This window comes from Passer domesticus, unplaced genomic scaffold, assembly GCF_036417665.1.
Source record: "Passer domesticus isolate bPasDom1 unplaced genomic scaffold, bPasDom1.hap1 HAP1_SCAFFOLD_51, whole genome shotgun sequence".
NCBI classification, from domain to species: domain Eukaryota; kingdom Metazoa; phylum Chordata; class Aves; order Passeriformes; family Passeridae; genus Passer; species Passer domesticus.
In genome coordinates this window covers 926,838-945,984 of record NW_026990161.1, presented here as the reverse complement: position 1 = coordinate 945,984, position 19,147 = coordinate 926,838, and the positions used below count along the sequence as shown (strand labels likewise).

Sequence of the window (19,147 nt, the reverse complement as noted above, 5' to 3'; positions counted from 1 at the left end):
TATAACTTTTAAGGATATCCATTTTTGATTCTATGATGTTTAATTTAATGCAAATTCAGGGTTGATAAGACTAAGCAAAGTTAAACTTCATTAGTGTTAGATTTGAGCAATGTTAAATTACATTTTATTAATTTGAAATCCCGCTGTTCTGGATTGAAAGAAAACATATGTATTCTATTTGCCATCTGTCAGAGGTAGGGCAGTTATCTTCTGTTAATTGGGCAGTAAATTGGACCCCCAATGGCTCCCACAGATCCCAAACACCTGCAAGGACCTCCAAGCTTTCTAAACTCCTTCTTGTGAGAGGAGCCTTGAAGCAGATGTATCCAATCCCAGTCCCAGACTTTCAAGATTTTGTATGTAAGGAATTATAAAGGTGGAATGAAACCTTTCTAGAATTTGTCCCACAGGATTAAGGATGGCAAACCACAGCTGTTTCTATAAATATATATTATCTATTATGGTAATGATTAGACAATATTATCTTAATCAGAAGAATTTGCTCCTAGGTATAACAACTGTAACATATTATATTATATTATATTATATTATATTATTTTATATTATATTATATTATATTATATTATATTATATTATATTATATTATATCATATCATATCATATCATATCATATCATATCATATCATATCATATCATATCATATCATATCATATCATATTTTCATATATCATATTATATAATATACTAGGAAGTGATTTCAAAGTAACTGTGTTAAAGTAAAACCAGTTATTAAGCAGAGATTGATGTCACTCCCTGTGTTGGTTTGAAAAGACAGGTGTCTGCTAAGGAAGGCAGGAGCCTCTCCTAAAATGTAAAATGTAAACTCCCTCCCTCTGAATTGTTATAAATTTGAAATTAAGGGGCTCTCAGGAAAAAATATGGGAGCAGGAATAACAGTTCTTTATTAGGGAAACAAATAAAAAGATAAAATAAACAATGCAGTAAAGCAAGACAACACTGACAGAGTCAGAACACAACCTGACACCCTGCTGGTCACGGTGTTGGTAGCAGTCCAATTGGAAATATGGCTGCACTCCTCCTGGAGTGTCAGGTGCGGTTCTGTTTGAGCAGGGATCCTGTAGAAAGGTGTAGTCTTCCTCTGAAGATCCAGTGGAAGAGGCAGCAGCTGTTCCTCTGGGAAATCCAGTGGAGAAAGCCATGTTGGTGTTCCAGAATTTTTAAGATTATATCTGGTAGGAATGCTTGGTTCTCCCCTCTGGGCAGATCATCTCACAATGGGATGCTGTAGTTCTTATCAGTCATGCAGTGACATTCAATAGCCTGTTATCAGCAGATGTCTGCCCTGAGGAAGGAGTGGGTGTGGAAGAGATAAGGAAAACTTCCCACTTAACAGAAGACAACTGCCATACAGATGGCAAAGAGAATACAATCTGTTTGGCAATCCAGGACTGTCTCCTTTGTGAAACTCAGAGGCCCCAAGGAGCCAAGGGTCCATGGTGACTTTGTGGAGCCCAGTGTCATGGAGGAGGCATTGTGACACAGTGAGGGCACATGGAGCCGAGGGGCCCTGGTGACAGATCAGGGCTTTGTGGGAGCATGAAGCCATTGTGACATTGCAAGGTCTCATGGAAGCACGGGGCCATTGTGACACTGCAGAAGGAAGGGGACCAAGGAGACCATTGGGACACTGTGGGGTCCCACAAAACCAAGGGAACAGGGAACAGGTCTGGCTGGCTGGGCCTCCTGGGGATCACCTGACAGGTCCAGCTGACCTTGGCATGTCGAGGGCTGCTTTCTCATCTGTCCCTGAAGCACTGGGGCTCTGGGCTTTCCTTCCTATGGGAGAGAACTGTCCTTGTCCTCCAGGGGCCCATTGTCAAAACTGGGATTCCTCCTCCAAATTTCCTTATATGCAAAGATTGTTCCCAGATGAAATCTGCCAGGAGTGACAGCTCTGGCTGCCTTGGCCATCCAGGAACCACCTCTCATCTGACTTTGAAACACTGGGACCATATGATTTTTTTTCTTATGGGAAAAAAATCCATCTCGACCAGGCACCCATGGCTAAAATTGGGCATCTGCCTCCAGCATTCCCTATATCCAAGGATAACTCCCAGACAAAAGCTGCCAGGACTGACAAGTGTGGCTGGCCTTGGCTTCCTGAGGGCTGCTACTCATCTGCCTCTAAAACACTGGGGCTTTGTGCTTTCCTTCGTAATGAAAAGAACTCTTCTTCCTGTCCAGGTGCCCACGGCCAAAATTGAGATTCCACATCCAAAGTGCCCTATGGCCAAGGGTAGCCCCTAGACAAAAGGTGCCAGCAGAGACAGGTCTGACTGGCTTGGCCTAAGGGTGGCCACATCTCATCTTCTTCCAGAACACTTGGACTTCACACTTTTTTTCCAGTACAAAAAAAAACCCATTCATCTTGACCAGGTGCCCATGGTCAAATCTGGGATTCCATCTCAAGAGCTCCATACATCCAAGGATTTTCCCCCAATGAAAGATGCCAGGACAGACAGGTCTGGCTGCCCTTGGCCTCTTGGGGGCTGCCTCTCACCTGCTTACCAAACACATTGGGTTGGTGATTTCCTTCCAATGGAAAAGTACCATCCTTCTTCTCAAGGTGCCTGTGCACAAAATTGAGATTCTTCCTCCCAAATTCCATATATCCAAGGATTCCTCCATGACAAAAGCTGCCAGGACAAACAGGTCTGGCTGGCTTGGCCTCCCGAGAGCCACCTCTCTCCTCTTCTGCCTTTGAAACTCTTGGGCTCTGTGCTTTCCTTCCCATGGAAAAGAACCATCCTTCTTATCTACACAGAAATGGCCTAAATTTGGATTCCACCTCCCAAATTTGCTATATCCAAGGGTTGCTTTCAGACAAAAGCTACCAGGACAGAGAGGTCTGGCTGTCCTAGGCCTCTGATGGCTGCCTTTCATCTGCCCTGGAAACACCTCTGTTCTGTGCTTTCCTTCCTATGGAAAACAACTGTGCTTCTCCCCCAGGTGTCCATGTCTGAAACTGGGATTCCACCTCTAAAATTCTGTATATCCAAGGGTTGCTTCCAGGCAAAATCTGCCAGTACCATCAAGCCTTGGCCTCTGGTGACTGCCCCTGCAACACTGGGGGTCGGTTCTTTCCTTCCCATGGAGATCACTGGGACACTGTGGGGACCTCACGAAACCAAGGGGATCATTGTGGCACCACTGGAGCCCATGGAACCAAGGGGCTGTGGTGACACAGCAGGGCTTCATGAAACCCAGAGACCATTATGACTCTGTGGGACCTGATGGAACCATGGAGATCATGAGCACCCTTCATGACCTCGTGTCACCAAGGGGACATTATGACACGTCAGGGCCCCATCGAACCAAGGGAACATGGAGCAGGTCTGGCTGGCTTGGCCTCCCAGGGGCCACCTGATAGGTCTGGCTGATCTTGGGATGTCAAGGGCTGCCTCTCATCAGCTCCTGGAGCACTGGGGCTCCATGCTTTCCTTGCTATGAAAAGAACCATCCCTCTTTTCAGATGCCCATTGGCAAAACTGATACTTTCCCTAAAAAATTTTCCAATATGCAAGGGCATCTCTCAGAAAAAAAACCTGCCAGCTCTGGCTGGCCTTGGCCTGTGGTGGTCAGCTCTCATCTGCCCCTGAAACAATGGAGCTCTGTTCCTTCATTCCTTAGGAAAAGAACCCATTTTCATGCCCACGGCCCATGGCCAAAATTAGAATTTGGCCTCCCAAATTCTGTATATGCAAAGATTGCTCCCAGACAAAAGTAACCAGAACAGACAGGTCAGGCTGGCCCTGCCCTCTGGTGATTTTCTTAGACCATGAGCTGAATGTTTCCATTTGAAAACACCTTGGAGAGGGCCCGGAGATCTCCCAAGGAGGGGTTCTGAAACCTTGGGCCCATGACCACTACATATGGACAAAGGAGCTCTGTGCTCTGTGCTGTTGTGGTGGTATTGCATCATGGAAGGGATGTCCGAAAAGAAGCTGCTAGCAGTTTCCTCCATGTCTGTCAAAAACACCCAATCAGTAATTAGCTTTGAGAATTGACAATCTGTTAAACCACTAAGGAAGCTGTACACGGCTCTGTGAAGACACACGTTAAAGACGAGAAAGCCTGGGAGGGTCTCTTTCCCTTCTGGCCAGCAAAGAGGTAACAAGGCTGGCCCAGCCCCTGTCTCAGCCGGGCCGGGCCGGGCGGCTCCTGCCGTGGGGCCGGGCCCCTTCCCAGGGAGCCCCCAGGCCCCATCGGCTGCCGGGCAGGGCAGGGGAGGCCGCGGGGCCGAGGCCGGGCCGGGCCATGGCTGCGGTTTCCAACACCTGGGCGCTACCGAGCCCTGCCCCGCCGCCAGCCCGGGCCCAGCCAGGATCTGCCGGGCCCCAGGAGCAGCCCCGGGCCGGGCCGGCTCGGCCAAGATTCTGCCACCTTTGGGGTTCACCCGCAAGCCCCGGGCAGGGGGAGGAGAAGCCATGGGCCCCGGCCGTGCTGCTGCTGTGTTCTGGCCTGGCTGCTGAGATCCTGGCCCTGCCCCAGCGCGGCGCATCCTGACACAGCCCCAGCGCAGCCGCTGCAGAAACCTCCATGGTAAAACAGCTCTGGCCGCAAGGACCGAGCCCGGCCGGGGTCACGGAACCATCTGCAGGTCTCAGGAGAGATATTAACTCTTTCAGTGCTTCCATCCTCCCTCGAGTAAGAGAAAAGGACAAAGTGCAGGCACACAGAGGAGCAACATGAAGACACCGAGGTCAGTGAAGGGGACGTTGAGTCCCGGATGGGAGGGATGAGGAAATGCCATAACCTTGGGACTGAAATCCTCTTGTGAAGCTATAGAGAAGGATGTAATTGATACATCAGACTCTCTTTTTCCCTATAACACATTGAAAAGGATGGGAAGATGACTTGTTCAGGAAAGACCTCCATGGTAAAGTAAGCAAATGTTGAAGTAGCTGTGTTCCCATGTGAAGTTTGAACAGACAGAGCAGAGTGATGAGACCCTGTGCCCTCATAGGGAGAAGAAGAAAACCACTGTTCTCAGAGATGAAGATGATTTCAGAAATAGATGAAGAGAACATTTGCTCTTAAACAGCTCATCTTTAAACTAATACCCCATTAGTTGACATGGCCCATAAACACAACTGTGGGAAAAGCTGTCAAAAAATGGGAGGGACTTCATGATTGCAGATTTTCCAGGTGGCTGCTATTAATGGAAATTGAGAGCCACAAGAGAACTCTTTTCTTATGGAGAAGTCTCCATAGCAAGAAAGAGAGACTCCTCTCCCTACATGAACTGAAGGAAGACTACTCTAGAGAAGGTAAACTGAAAATATTAGGTTTTGTCTCTTTACATTGTCAGTAAGAAAGAAAAGGTTGTAGGGAAAGAAAAGTGTTCCAAAAGTTTTGTTCTGATTCTTATTGCACTTTCTTTTAGTTAGTATTAATAAACCTTTCTTTATACCCTTTTAAAGTTTTGAGCCAACTTTGCCTTTCTCCTAATCCTGTCTCACAGCAGGAAATGAGTAAGAATATTCTAGTGAGTGCACTGGTAATTGGCCAACATTGAGCCCACCACGCTAATTGATGCATTGGCCAAGAAATCTCAAATTGGAGAGAAAAAATACTACAGAAACATTCCTGATGAACTGCATGAGAACAAAGGGAAATCAAGGCAGAGCCATGGTTTGTTAGAACTTGCCTGATCCTAATGAGCCCCATGATGAATTTGGAGATGAGCCCTGGAACCTCAGGGTCTGAGAGGAGAGTGCACAAACCTTTCCAGGAGTCCAAGCCAGAGGAAACACCCAAAGTGTCTCAAAGCATGAATGGGTCCCACTGAGGTCCACCCCCAACACAAGCTCTTAATGGACGCCATAGAGGAGAGAATTGGAGGCCAGGATGGCACAAAAAGCTTCTCAGGGACTCAGTGTGGAACAGAAAATCCAAAGAACCTTAAAAACCTTGAGCATTTCAAACCACTAATGAGCCGCAAGGAATGTCAGTACAAAGCTCTCCAGGGACTCATTAAAGCAGATAATTGGGGCCATGATTGCACAAACCTCTCACAGAGTCTGTATCAAAAGGGAAGCACCAAGTACCTTAAAATAACTGAAGTACCTTGAAGCATTAATGAGCCCCACTGGATGCTGTTACTGACAAAGCCTCTCCAGGGACTAATTACAGCAGATAATTGGAGGCCATGATTGCACAAAACTCTCAGAGACTCCAAGACAAAAGCCAAACCCACAGTCCTTTGAAAAACCTGCAGTCCCTGGGAGCATTCAGGAGCCCCCAGGGCCATTGCTGAGCAAGGCTCCCCAGGGACTCCTTCCAGCAGATCCTTGAGGCCACTGGGATGTGGGCTATGGGGGGGATGCTGAGGGCAGGACAAGTGGCTGACAGTGCCCAGCCTGGCTGGGGCTGTGCCAGGAGGCCCCAGGGCCTCAGGACAAGGTGTCTCCTCCCAGCCCTTGGTGGCACAGACCCTGCTGCTGTGCCCCAGGTCACCAAGACTTGGCTTCTCTTTGCTCCCACCTGTCATCACTGCCTCCAGTTCTCTGCTCTGCCTGGGGCCTGGGGACACTTTCTCAGTTGTGTCCCTTAGAGGGACCCATTAAAAGACCAAGAAACTTTGGAGTTGGATTCTAACTTGGAGTTCTGGAGAGGTTTCTGCAGCTGCCTCTCAGGGACTGATGTTCAGGGCCTGAGCACAAAGCCCCAGAGGGTCATTCAAGTCCTTGTTCTGTGTCTGTGCTGCTGGGCTGAGCTGAGCTCCTGGCACAGAGGCAGCTCCTGGTCAGCAAGAAGAGCTTCAAAAGCACATTTCTCTTGAGGAGCAGCTCTTCTGCCAGCCCAGCAGGGCTGGGGCACTGCCTGCAGCCAGCCCGGGCACAGCCCAGAGGCACAGAGAGCTTGAATCAGTCAGGGCTGGGAAGGTGCTGAGAAGTGCCTGGGGCAGAATCACTGCCAGCCCTTGGCACAGGAACCTCTGGCTGCAGGACAATGCAGCTGCAGCTCCTGGAGCCATGTGCTAAAGCTGGAACATCCCAATGCCTGCAGACTCTGTGAGTACATTCTCAGATTCTCTCTTGTGCAGAGCAGCCAGGGGTGCCCAGGGCTGTCCTGCAGAGCAGGCTCCTGCAGCCCAGGGCGCTGTGCTGGGGCAGGGACTCTGCTGCCTGCCAGGGACAGCTCTCAGCCAGCCCTGGCAGCTGCTCCCAGCACTGGGGCACAAGATCTGAGTGGAAGGAGACAGCTGGTAAGGCTTGCAATTGTTCTCCCGGGGTGGTGAGGATGCTGCACTGTTCAGGACTGCTCCAAAAATGGCATTTAACTGCAGAACATTTACAGTTAGATGATAAAGGGAGCAGAGCAAGGAAGGGGCTGCATAGAACGAAAAATCCTGCTTTTTTAATCTAGTGGTAGGGGTTGTCTGGATAGGAAACTTCCCACAGACATTAATCTCTCAGTTAAGTTTGGGAAAAAATAAAAATATTTTTCTCAGATCTTACTAAAACATTCAGTGACAGGAATCAGCACAGGGCACCTCACAGGCAGCATCAGTGTTGCTTTTCCACCATCCTCAGGGTTGCTCTGATATTGCCATCAGAGCCTGCAGAGCCAGAGCTGCCCCTCGGCAGTGCCAGAGCTGGGAGGGGTCTGCAAAGCAGAGCTGAGCCCCCAGAGCTGGGCTGGGCTCTGGCAGCACTGGCAGGGCCCAGCCCTGGGCACAGGGAAGCAGCTGCTGGCAGAGACAGCTCCAGGCAGCAGAGCACTGGGCAGGCAGTGGGGGAAAAGTGCCCCCAAGCTGTGCTAGGATATTTAGAGTCCTCTCCAAACCTTAACTACTTCATGATTACATTTTATACAGATCCCCACGCCAAGGCACCACAAATGTCCAACAGCAGCTCCATCAGCCACTTCCTCCTGCTGGCATGGGCAGACACGCGGCAGCTGCAGCTCCTGCACTTCTGCCTCTTGCTGGGAATCTCCCTGGCTGCCCTCCTGGGCAACGGCCTCATCATCAGCGCCGTAGCCTGTGGCCACCACCTGCACACGCCCATGTTCTTCTTCCTGCTCAACCTGGCCCTCAGCGACCTGGGCTCCATCTGCACCACTGTCCCCAAAGCCATGCACAATTCCCTCTGAGACACCAGGAACATCTCCCACAAAGGATGTGCTGCACAGATCTTTTTAATTATGTTCTTCTTCTCAGCAGAGTTTTCCCTCCTGACCATCATGTGCTACGACTGCTCCATGTCCATCTGCAAAGCCCTGCACTACGGGACCCTCCTGGGCAGCAGAACTTGTGCCCACATGGCAGCAGCTGCCTGGACCTCTGGCTTTCTCACTGCTCTCATGCACACAGCCAATACATTTTCTCTGCTCCTGTGCCATGGCAATGCCCTGTGCCACTTCTTCTGTGAAATCCCCCAGATCCTCAGGCTCTCCTGCTCCAAATCCTCCCTCAGGGAACTTTGGCATCTTTCTGTTACTGTGTGTTTAACTTCCAGCTGTTTTGTGTTCATTGTTTTCTCCTATGTGCAGATCTTCAGGGCCGTGCTGAGGATCCCCTCTGAGCAGGGACAGCACAAAGCCTTTTTACCTGCCTCTCTCACCTGGCTGCAGTCTCCCTGTTCTTCAGCACTGGTATATTTTCCTACATGAAGCCCCATTCCATCTCCTCCCCACCCATGGATCTGGTACTGTCAGTTCTGTACTCGTTGCCTCCAGCTCTTATTCCCCTCATCTACAGCCTGAGGAGCCAGGAGCTCAAGGCTGCAGTGTGGAGACTGATGACCGGATGGTTCCAGAAATATTCAAGTGCAGGCCAATTTCTGCAAATCACTTGTAATAAAAGTAATATTTGATACTTCTTGCTGGTTTAATTTTAAAGGTTTTCTTTCTTTTACTTTTTTTCATATTGTCCACAAAGAAATGCCATTGTCTGTGCTACTTCTCATTTTGTTTCTCTCCACCTTCCCTGTGGCCACAGAGTGTATCAATGAGGGGCTCCGCTCTCAGTGGCTTGAAACAAACTAAAGGATCTCCCAGCAAAGTTTCCTGCAGAGATGCCCTTTTGTTGCCTTCTCTGGAGTTGCAGCAGCAATGTCTGTGTGCAGAGCTGGGGCAGATCAGTGCTGGCACAGCAGCTGTGCCCAGCAGCAGCAGCAGCACTTGGTGTTGCCAGTGCTGCTGCCGTGGCCCTGCCCCGCTGCCCTGGTGGCCCTGGTGTTGCTGCAGGACCTGAGTGCTCTCGGGGCCAGGCACAGTCCTGGCGGTGGCAGTGCCGGGGCTGCAGCAGGGACAGGCCATGGGCACTGCTGGGGCAGCGCTGACGCCTCAGGCCAGGCCCTGGGGGCTCCAGGCTCCTTGCCCAGGCTCTCTCAAGAACATGGCCAGGCCAATGCTTAGCACAGAAAAGCCCCAGGCTGAGCAGCTCCAGGATGGCCGTGGGCAGGCTGGGGGCAAACAGCATGGCTGGGGCTCTGCAAGGGCCCTGGGGGAGACGGGAAGGAGCAGCAGAGCAGGGGCTGATCCATCCCCAGTGCGCTGCACAGCCCCGGGCAGCGTCCCAGAGCATCCTCATGGAGCTGCCAACAACATCCCCTTCTGCAGCCCTGGCCTCTCCCCCAGCTCACAGAGGTGCCGCAGCCTTGCAGGCACAGCCACGGCAGCACTGGCTCAGGAGCCCCTGTTTGCATTGCACAGAGCAGGCAGGAGCACCCCCATGCTGCTGCTGTGGGGACATGAACCTGAGGGAGCACAAATGGCATCAGCCCCTGGGGCCAGCAAGGGCTGGGGGACACCAGGGAAACCACTCAGCTTTGTCCTGGCCTCTGCAGTCAGCCAGAAAGTTTGTTCCCTTGAGCTGGGAGTTTCCTGTGCCACTGCAGACGCTGTTGCTCAGAGCCAGGGCTGCCTGGCAGCCACCCCCAAACTGCCACAAGCATTTCCTTTGGTTACCTTTGCTTTCTTCACTCTTCCTGCCACAGATTTCTTCCTTTTGCCACCCCTGTTCCCTCCCCTGCAAACAGCCCATCCCTGTTTGCCCTTTCCTCTCTGGCCCCACTCCCCATTCCAGTTCCTGACTTGGCACCATGGGAACGTCCCTTGGGAGCAGTATCATCCTCCAAGTGCTGCAGGAATTGTCTTCAGGCTCCTGCAGTGCCTGGTGCTGCTCCCTTGCCAGAGGCAGCCCAGGCCAGGGGGGCACATCTGGGCTGCTGTGTCTGCCTGTGGAGCTCCCTGTTCTGGGCAATGAGGAGGAGCTGCAGAGGCTCTGCAGGACTGACAGGATGGGCTTTGGGGCTGGGAGGAGAAGCTGAGGGACCTGGGCTGCTGGAGCTTCTGAGGAGGAGGCCCAGGGCTCATCCTGCAACTGCTTCAAGGGTGGTTTCAGAGAATCCCAGAATCAGCAAGGTTGGAGAAGTCCTTGGAGATCATCAAGTCCATCTGTGCCCTGACACCGCCTTGTCTCCCCTGAGCCTCCTCTTCTCCAGGATAAACAACCCCAGCTCCCTCAGCCACTCCTCACAGCAATTGTACTCCAGACCCCTCACCAGCCTTGCTGCCCTTCTCTGGACACGCTCCAGCTCCTCCATGTCCTTCCTAAATTGGGGGCCCAGAACTGGACACAGCACTCAAGGTGCTGCCCAACCAGTGCCCAGCACACGGGAAGAATCACTGCCCTGCTCCTGCTGGCCACATCATTCCTGATCCAGTTCAGGAGCCATTGGCCTTCTTGGTCACCTGGGCACACTGCTGCCTCATGTCCAGCCTGCTGTCCCTCAGTCCCTGCAGGTCCCTTTCTGCCTGCCTGCTGTCCAGCCACTCTGTCCCCAGCCTGTAGTGCTGCAGGGGTTGTTGTGGCCAAAGTGCAGAACCCAGCACTTGGACTTGTTAAATCTCACCTTGTTGGATTTGGTCCCTGGATCCAGCCTGTGCAGGGCCCTCTGCAGAGCCCTCCTACCCTCCAGTAGATCCACACTCCTGGCCAACTTGTTGTCACCACAGTTCCCTGAGGCCCCAGAGTGTCACATGGTCTCCATGATTCCATGAGGCCTCCCCGTGTCACAATGTTCCTTTGGTTCCATGGAACCCATTGGTGTCTCAAAGTCCCTTGGATCCTTGGGCCCCACAGTGTCACAATGGATCCTTGGTTCCATGAGGTCTGGGAGTGCAGCAATGCTCTCCTTGGTTCCCACTGTCTTTTATGCCTCTCACTGTCAGGCAATAGAGGGGCACCTGGTAGATGAAGGGGAATGGGAATGGGTACCTACTCAAGGAGGTAATAATAAAAATTCCTCCTGACCCCCACTCCCAGGCCAGGTGCCACTTCAGAACAGGTATGAGCCTCTGGATCTGGAGAGTCAGCCAGATGATTTAGAAGAAAATTATCTGCCCAGTGAGCCTCCCAATTATGATTCATCTGTGAGGATAACAACCTCTAACATCAAAAAGGAAAAAAAGTGTAATCATGGGGGGTGACTCCCTTCTGAGGGGAACAGAGGGCCCCAAATGTGGATTGTACCCACACTACAGAGAGGTCTGCTGCCTCCCTGGGGCTTGGGTATGGGATATCACTGAGAGACTGCCTGGGCTGATTCAGCCCTCTCATTATTAGCCACTGCTGATACTCCAGGCTGGCAGTGATGAGACTGAAAAGAGGAGTGTCAAGGCAAGTAAAAGGGACTTTAGGGCACTGGGACAAGTGGTTAATAGGACAGGGGCACAGGTAGTCTTTTCCTCAGTCCCTTTGGTCTCTGAAAAAAACTGTGAAAGCCATAGGAGAGCTGACATCATCAACAAGTGGCTCAAGGTTTGGTGGCATCAGCAGAATTTTGGAATCTTTGGTCATGGGGCAACTTTTACAGCACCTGCTGGAACCAGATGGGCTCCATCTCTCTGTTAAGGGCTTTTGCTCATTACGGTTTTTAGTTCATGAACTGGTAGAACTTGTTTAGAGGGCTTTAAACTAGGTCTGAAGGGGGTAGGGGATGCAGCTGGGCTGTCTGGAAGCAGGCCCAAGGGTGGTAAGCCTGAGTTAGGGGTGAAATCAGCAGCCCAGCTGAGGTGCATGGATACCAGTGCACACAGCATGGGTAACAAACAGCAAGAGCTGGAGGCCATGGTCCAACAGCAGAGCTGTGATGTAATTCCCATCACAGAAACTTGGTGGGATGACTCACATGGCTGGAGTACTGCACTGGATGGCTACAAGTTCTTCAGAAGAGATGGGAAAGGGAGAAGGGGTGGAAGGGGTGGCCCTTTATCTTAGGGAGGCTTTGGACACCACAGGTATTGAAACTAATGAGGATGGAGTTGAATACCTGTGGGTGAGAATTAGGGGGAAGGCCAACAAGGCTGACATCCTACTGGGAGTCTGTTATCATCCACCCAGCCAGGAAGAAGAGGTAGACAACTCATTCTATAAGCAGCTAGAGAATGTTTCTGGATCATCAGCCTTTGTTCTTGTAGGTGACTTCAACTTGCTAGACATTTGCTGGGAACTTAATAAAACTGAAAAGAGGCAGTCCAGGAAATTTTTAGAGTGTGTGGAGGACAACTTTTTGTCACAGCTGGTGGGTGGGCCGACCAGGGGATGGACTATGTTAGATCTGGTTTTTTGCAGAGATGGGCTGGTGGGAGATGTGGTGGTTGGCGGCCACTTGGGGCAGAGTGATGATGAAGTTACAGAGTTCTTGGTATCTGGTGAAGTCAGGAGGAACATCAACAAGACTTTTATACTGGACTTTCAGAGGGCAGACTGTGGCCTATTTAGGAGGTTTATTCAAAGAGTTCCTTGGGAAGCAGTCCTTAAAAGCAAAGGTGTTCAGGAAAAGTGGACGTGCTTCAAAACAGAGATCTTGAGGGCATAGGAACAGACTGTCCCTGTGTGCTGAAAGATGAGGCGAAGAGGCAAACGTGCAGCCTGGATGGGCAAGGAGGTTTTCAAGGAACTTAAGAATAAAAGGAGGAGGAATCCTCTTCGGAACCAGGGTCAGGTCTCTCGGGAGAGAATGAAGAAGGAAAATTAGGGAAGCCAAAGCTCAGTTTGAACTTAGAATAGTGACTTCAGTAAAGAATAATAGAAAATGATTTTACAAATATATTAACGATAAAAGGAAGCGTAAGACCAACCTTGTTCTTTATTAGATGCAGGAGGGAATTTGGTAACTGCAGCTGAGGAGAAGACAGAGGTGCTTAATGCCTTTTTTGCCTCACTCTTTAGTGGGAAGATGACTTGCCTTCAGGGAAACTTCCCTCTTGGGTTGGTTGATGGTATCAGGGAGCAGAATGGGCCCCCATTATCCAGGAGAAGGCAGTCAAAGAACTGCTGAGCTGCTTGGGTATTCATAAATCCATGAGACCAGATGGGATCCCATCCCTCATCCCAGGGCGATGAGGGAGTTGGCAGATGAGCTTGCCAAGCTGCTCTCCATCATTTACCAGGAGTCCTGGCTCACAGCTGAGGTTCCAGATAACTGGAAGCTGCCCAATGTGACTCCCATTCACAACAAGGGTGGGAAGGAGGATCCAGGTAATTACAGGCCAGTCAGTCTGACCTCAGTACCCAGTGAGGAAATGGAACAGTTTATACTGAGTGTCATCAGCCAGCACTTCCAGCATGGCCAGGGTATCAGACCCAGCCAGCATGGGTTCAGGAGGGGTAGGTCGAGTTTGACCAAGCTGGTCTCCTTTTATGACCAGGTGACCCTCCTGGTGGATGCAGGAGAGGCTGTGGATGTGTCTATTTGGACTCCAGCAAGGCCTTTGGCACTGTCTCCCACAGCACACTCCTGGAGAAGCTGCAGCCCAGGGCTGGGACAGGAGCACTCTGTGCTGGGTTCAGAACTGGCTGCATGGCCGGCCCAGAGAGTGCTGGTGAGCGCTGCTGCATCCAGCTGGCAGCCAGGCACCAGTGCTGTCCCTCAGGGCTCTGCGCTGGGGCCAGGGCTGTTCAATTGTTTTTATTGATGACATGGATGAGGGGATTGAGTCTTTCATTAGTAAATCTGAAGATGACACTGAGCTGGGAGCATGTGTCCGTCTGCTGGAGGGTAGGAGGGCTCTGCAGGGACACCTGGAATGGTTGGATGGATTGGCAGAGTTCAATAAGATGAAGTTTAATAACTCCACCTCCCAAGTCCTGCATTTTGGTCTCAATAACCCCCTGCAATGATAGAGGCTGGGGACATTGTGGCTGGACAGTGGCCAGGCAGAAAGGGACGTGGGGGTACTGCTTGACAGCCGGCTGAACATGAGGCAGCAGTGTGCCCTGGTGGCCAAGAAGGTCAATGGCTCCTGGCCTGGATCAGGAATGGTGTGGCCAGCAGCAGCAGGGAGGTCATTCTTCCCCTGTACTTGGCACTGGTGTACTTGGCATTCTTCCCCTGTACTGGCACCATACCTCGAGTGCTGTGTCCAGTTCTGGGTCCCCAAATTTAGGCAGGACATGGAGGGGCTGGAGCATGTCCAGAGAAGGGCAACAAGGTCGGTGAGGGTCTTGGAACACGAGTCCTGTGAGGAATGACTGAGGGAGCTGGGGTTGTTTAGACTGGATAAAAGGAGACTCAGAGTTGACCTTATGACTCTCTACAGGTTCCTGAAATGTGGTTGTAGTCAGGTGGGAGTTGATCTCTTACTCCAGGCAACTACTGACAGAACCAGAGAACACAGTCTTAAGCTCCACCAAGAGAAATATAGGTTGGATATTAGGAAAAAGGGTTTTGCAGAAAGGGTGATAAAGAATTGGATTGGTTTGCCCTGGGAGGTGGTAGAGTCATCATCTTTGGATGTGTTTATAAAAGGCAGGATGTGGCATTCGGTGTCGTGGTTTAGTTGAGATGCTGTTAGGGCTGGGTTGGACTCAATGATCTTGAAGATCTCTTCCAAACCAGTAATTCTGTGATTCTGTGACTCAGTGATCCCAATAGGCCCCTGCCAGCTCAGCCCCTTCTGCAACTGTCACCTTTTGGCTCAGCCTTTGTGTCCCCTCCAGGCACTGGCAGAGCTGTTGGGGACAGGGCAGGAGCAGAGCAGCCCCAGCGTTCCCCTGTCTGTGACACCCCAGCGGTGACAGCCCCAGCGTTCCCCTGTGTGTGACACCCCAGCAGTGACAGCCCCAGCGTTCCCCTGTCTGTGACACCCCAGCGGTGACAGCCCCAGCGTTCCCCTGTCTGTGACACCCCAGCAGTGACAGCCCCAGCGTTCCCCTGTCTGTGACACCCCAGCAGTGACAGCCCCAGCGTTCCCCTGTCTGTGACACCCCAGCGGTGACAGCCCCAGCGTTCCCCTGTCTGTGACACCCCAGCAGTGACAGCCCCAGCGTTCCCCTGTGTGTGACACCCCAGCAGTGACAGCCCCAGCGTTCCCTCCCTGCAGACGCTCCAAGGGAAGCGTCCAGAGCCGCGTCCAGTCCATGGAACTGAGCGGCCACTGCCCAGCCCAGCCTGGGCTGATGTGGATTCCTCTGCACACAGCTCAGGGAAGGTCCCCCTGGCCACCTGCACAGTGCCACAGACAAGTGCCAGACACAGTTACAGAGCTCTGCCCAGAGCTGACAGGGGGAGTTGCTTAAAAAACCCAAAAAGTCAAAGAAAACTGACAAAATATCAAACAAAACCATATGAAAACAAAAAAGCCCATCACCCAAGGAAACAAACAACCAACCAAAACAAAAAAGCAAGCCAAAAAAAAACAAGGAACAAAAACCCCAAATCAAACAAACAAACAACAAAAAAAGAAAACAAAAAGAAAACCAAAACAAGAAAAAGATAACTCCCCTCCAGAAGAGCTGTTCCATTCTTCACTTGTCATACCTGTGTTCACACAACACCTGGGGCTGCAAAAAATGAGGATTCATTGGGCACATTTGCAGGAAAAGCAGGTTTAGGAGAGGATCTCAGCAGAACTGTTCTCAGCTGAGCCAAAAAGGCCCCTTTGGCAGCTGCAGGGCCATTGGAAATTCAGAGCCTCAGCCCACAAGGCAGGAAAGGGCTCTGAGTTCCCCTCCCCTGACACCAAACCCTGTTCCCAGGCTGCTTCACACACAGGATTCTTCTGCGGGACTGCGCAAAGCTGAGAGTGTGCTCTGGCTTCTCCATGTTGCGTGTCCTAAAGCTGCCTGGGAGAAGAAAAGCCCTGACAGAGCGAACTTGGGCAGCACTTTGGCCGTGGCTGCTGGCCCTGGGCATGAGGCAGGAGGAGACAAGTGACCCTTGCAGGCCTGGGGCCTCATTGCCTCCTTGTCCCTGCTCAGCAGCCTGGCAGGGGCTGCCCCATGGTCCTGCCCATTGCACATCCCCACATCCCAGTGCCCATCCCGGGAAGAGCCCTGAGCAATGAGGGAGGGACAAGATGTGCTTGGCCAGGGGCTGGGGCTCAGGCCTTGGGCCTTTGCATTCCTGAAACACATCCAGGTTTGTTCAGCACCAGAGACACCTTTGCCTTGTTTGTCCCCAGCTGTCATCACTGCCTCCAGTGTTCTGCTCTGACTGGAAGGTGGGGACACTTTCTCAGTTGTGTCCCTGACAGGGATCTCTTCAAAGTATAAGAAACTTCAGTGTTTCAATCTAACTGAGTTCTTGAGGGTTTTGTGACACCACTGAAGGAGTTGTGACATCACAGAACTGGCTGTGACATCACAAAATAGGATATGAGGCCATTGAGCAAACTCTGCAATCATGGAGGGTGGCTCTGTGGCATCAGAGCATTGGTTGTGACATCACCAGGTGTCTGTGTAACATCATAGAGTAGGCTGTGACATCACGGAACATATTGTGACATCACAGGGCGATTTTGTGACGTCACAGTCTTCTACAACATCACAGCACTGCTGTATAACATAACAGGGTGACATCATAGACCTGACTCTGTGACATCACAGGGGCTGTGTGACATCACAGGGGCTGTGTGAGGTCACTGGGGAGGTCACTCTGCCCCAGCCCCTCTCACAGTTCCCCCAGAGCAGTCCAACACTGCTCGTGCACAGCGGGGTCCCCTGTCCCCCTGGGTGTCCCCCCCCCCGGTGCCGCAGCCTCCCCCTCCCCCAGAGGATGTTCCACGAGATCAACCCCAGAGCCTGACACGGGGATGGGGGGCCGGGGCCAGGGGGGGTGGGACAGGGGGACAGGGACCCCCTGGCAGTGTCCCCTATGGCCAGAGCCTGGGCCAGGACTCCTTCACCCTGTTAGGAACAAGGGCTTGAGAGTGCTGAAAAAATCCCTGCAAGGGATCAGCAGCAACCAGATTTAATATTAAGTGACAGCACCACAAAGTTCCTTGGCAAGAGTCACTCTGCTCCTGACTGGATACTTCAGGCACATCAAGGAAACAAAGCAACAACAAAACCAAATCAAATTCAGGCAGTCAAACCAGAAATGAACCATGAACAGTCCCTGTGTGTGTGCGCGCGTGTGTGTGTGTGTGCATGACATAAGGACAGTGAGGACAAGGATAAAAGGAATACAGCCCAAAAGGTTAAGAGAGCTCAAAGTTAACAGGACTTAACTTATACCTTAACCTCAACTGATACCTTACACATCAGAGTTTAGCAAAAGAACAGCACTTAACAGTATTTTACCTAACTTATAATGACTTATAGGTCATTATAAGTTAGTTTAAATATGACTTAGCAATTTAACAGAGGAATAACAACAATATTTAACTTAGCTTATAACTTAACAACTTAGCAAAAGAACAACTCTTAGCAACATTTAATTTAGCTTAGACCTCGTGGCTTAACCTGACTTACAGGCCTGACTGACTCAGCTATCCAAGACAGTCCAACCCCTCCGAGAGCAGCATTTCTGCCACATTTCCCCAGCACAGGCACTCCTGTGTGCACACAGACACAAAGAGTCAGTGCAAGGCACCCCTGTGAGAAATTCCCCTGAGGACAGGAAATGCTCCCTGTGGATGCTTTGGCATCTCCCCAGCCGGTGAAGGGTTGAGCCTGGAGGAGTGGGGGGATCGGCCCAGGCTCCCTCGTTGTTCAGGGATCCTGGAGTGCAGCAAACAGGAGAGTTCCTGGCTGGGAGAGGCCTCACTCAGAGGGAGTCACTGGCCCAGGAGAGCTCCAAGGGGCTCCTTTTGCAGCGCTGTTTGTACGGCCCAAGAGAGGGGCTGCAGTCACAGCAATGGTTCATCCTGGCCGCACTTGGCATCAACAGCTTTCTTTGGCACTGTGAGAACAGGGATGTTGTGCCACTGAGGGAACACAAACCGTTCCCAGGGCTGCTCCTCCAGAAACCAGGAGCTGTTTGGGAAGCAGCAGAGCCTGGAGCAGACAGTGTTTGTGCTGAGCTGCAGAGGAGGTGAGCCCAGGGGCTGTTGGCCAAGGTCGAGGCCCAAGGAGCATTTCTGAGCTGGCAGGACGGCCTGAGAAGGGGAGGGGGGAATGCAGCAGCACAGGGCCCATGGAACCAAGGGACCATGGTGACACTGTGGGGCCCTGTGAGACCAAGGGACCATTGTGACACTGAGGGGGTCTCATGGAATCATGGAGAGCACTGTGATGTTGATCGTGGAGAGCACTGTGACATTGCTGAGCCTCATGGAACCAAGGGGACAGTACTGACACTGTGTGGCTCCATGGAATGTAGGGATCATTGTGACACTGTGTGGCCCCATCAAACCAAGGGTCCCTTGTGACACCACAGGGCCTTATGGAACTGTGGAGACCATTATGACACTTTGAGGTGTCATGGAACCAAGGGGCCATTGTGACACTGAGGGTTCTCATGTTATCATGGAGACCATTGTGACACTATGAGGTCCCATGGAATAATCAAAGCATTGTGACACTCTGAGGCCTCATGGAACCAGTGAGACCATTGTGACCCTGGGGTGTCTCCACAGAAACAAGAGGATCACTGTGATACTCTGGGTCCTTGTGAAACCAAGTGGCCTTTGTGACACTGCAGGGCTCATGGAACCAAAGGTCCATTGTGACATTGTGGGGCCTTGTGTCATCAGTGGTCCATTGTGCCACTGTGGAGCCAAAGGAGACTATTGTGACACCACAAACCCCCAGGGTCCAAAGGTCCATTGTGACACATCAGGGCTTGTGGAACAGAGGAGTCATGTGTCATTGTGGGGCCTGGGGAACCACAGAGACCATTGTGACACTGCAGGGACCCATGAAACC

At 51.6% G+C, this 19,147-nt stretch overlaps 1 long non-coding RNA gene across 1 annotated transcript; it reads right to left on the bottom strand.

Moving 5' to 3' along the window:
• Positions 1–898: 898 nt before the first annotated feature.
• LOC135292834 (uncharacterized) lies at positions 899–4,144 on the bottom strand. Its single transcript, XR_010355003.1, has 2 exons — positions 1,755–4,144; positions 899–1,324 (listed from the first exon to the last, which is right to left on the bottom strand). It is a non-coding gene; the product is annotated as an uncharacterized LOC135292834 (long non-coding RNA).
• Between the last annotated feature and the right edge of the window lie 15,003 nt (positions 4,145–19,147).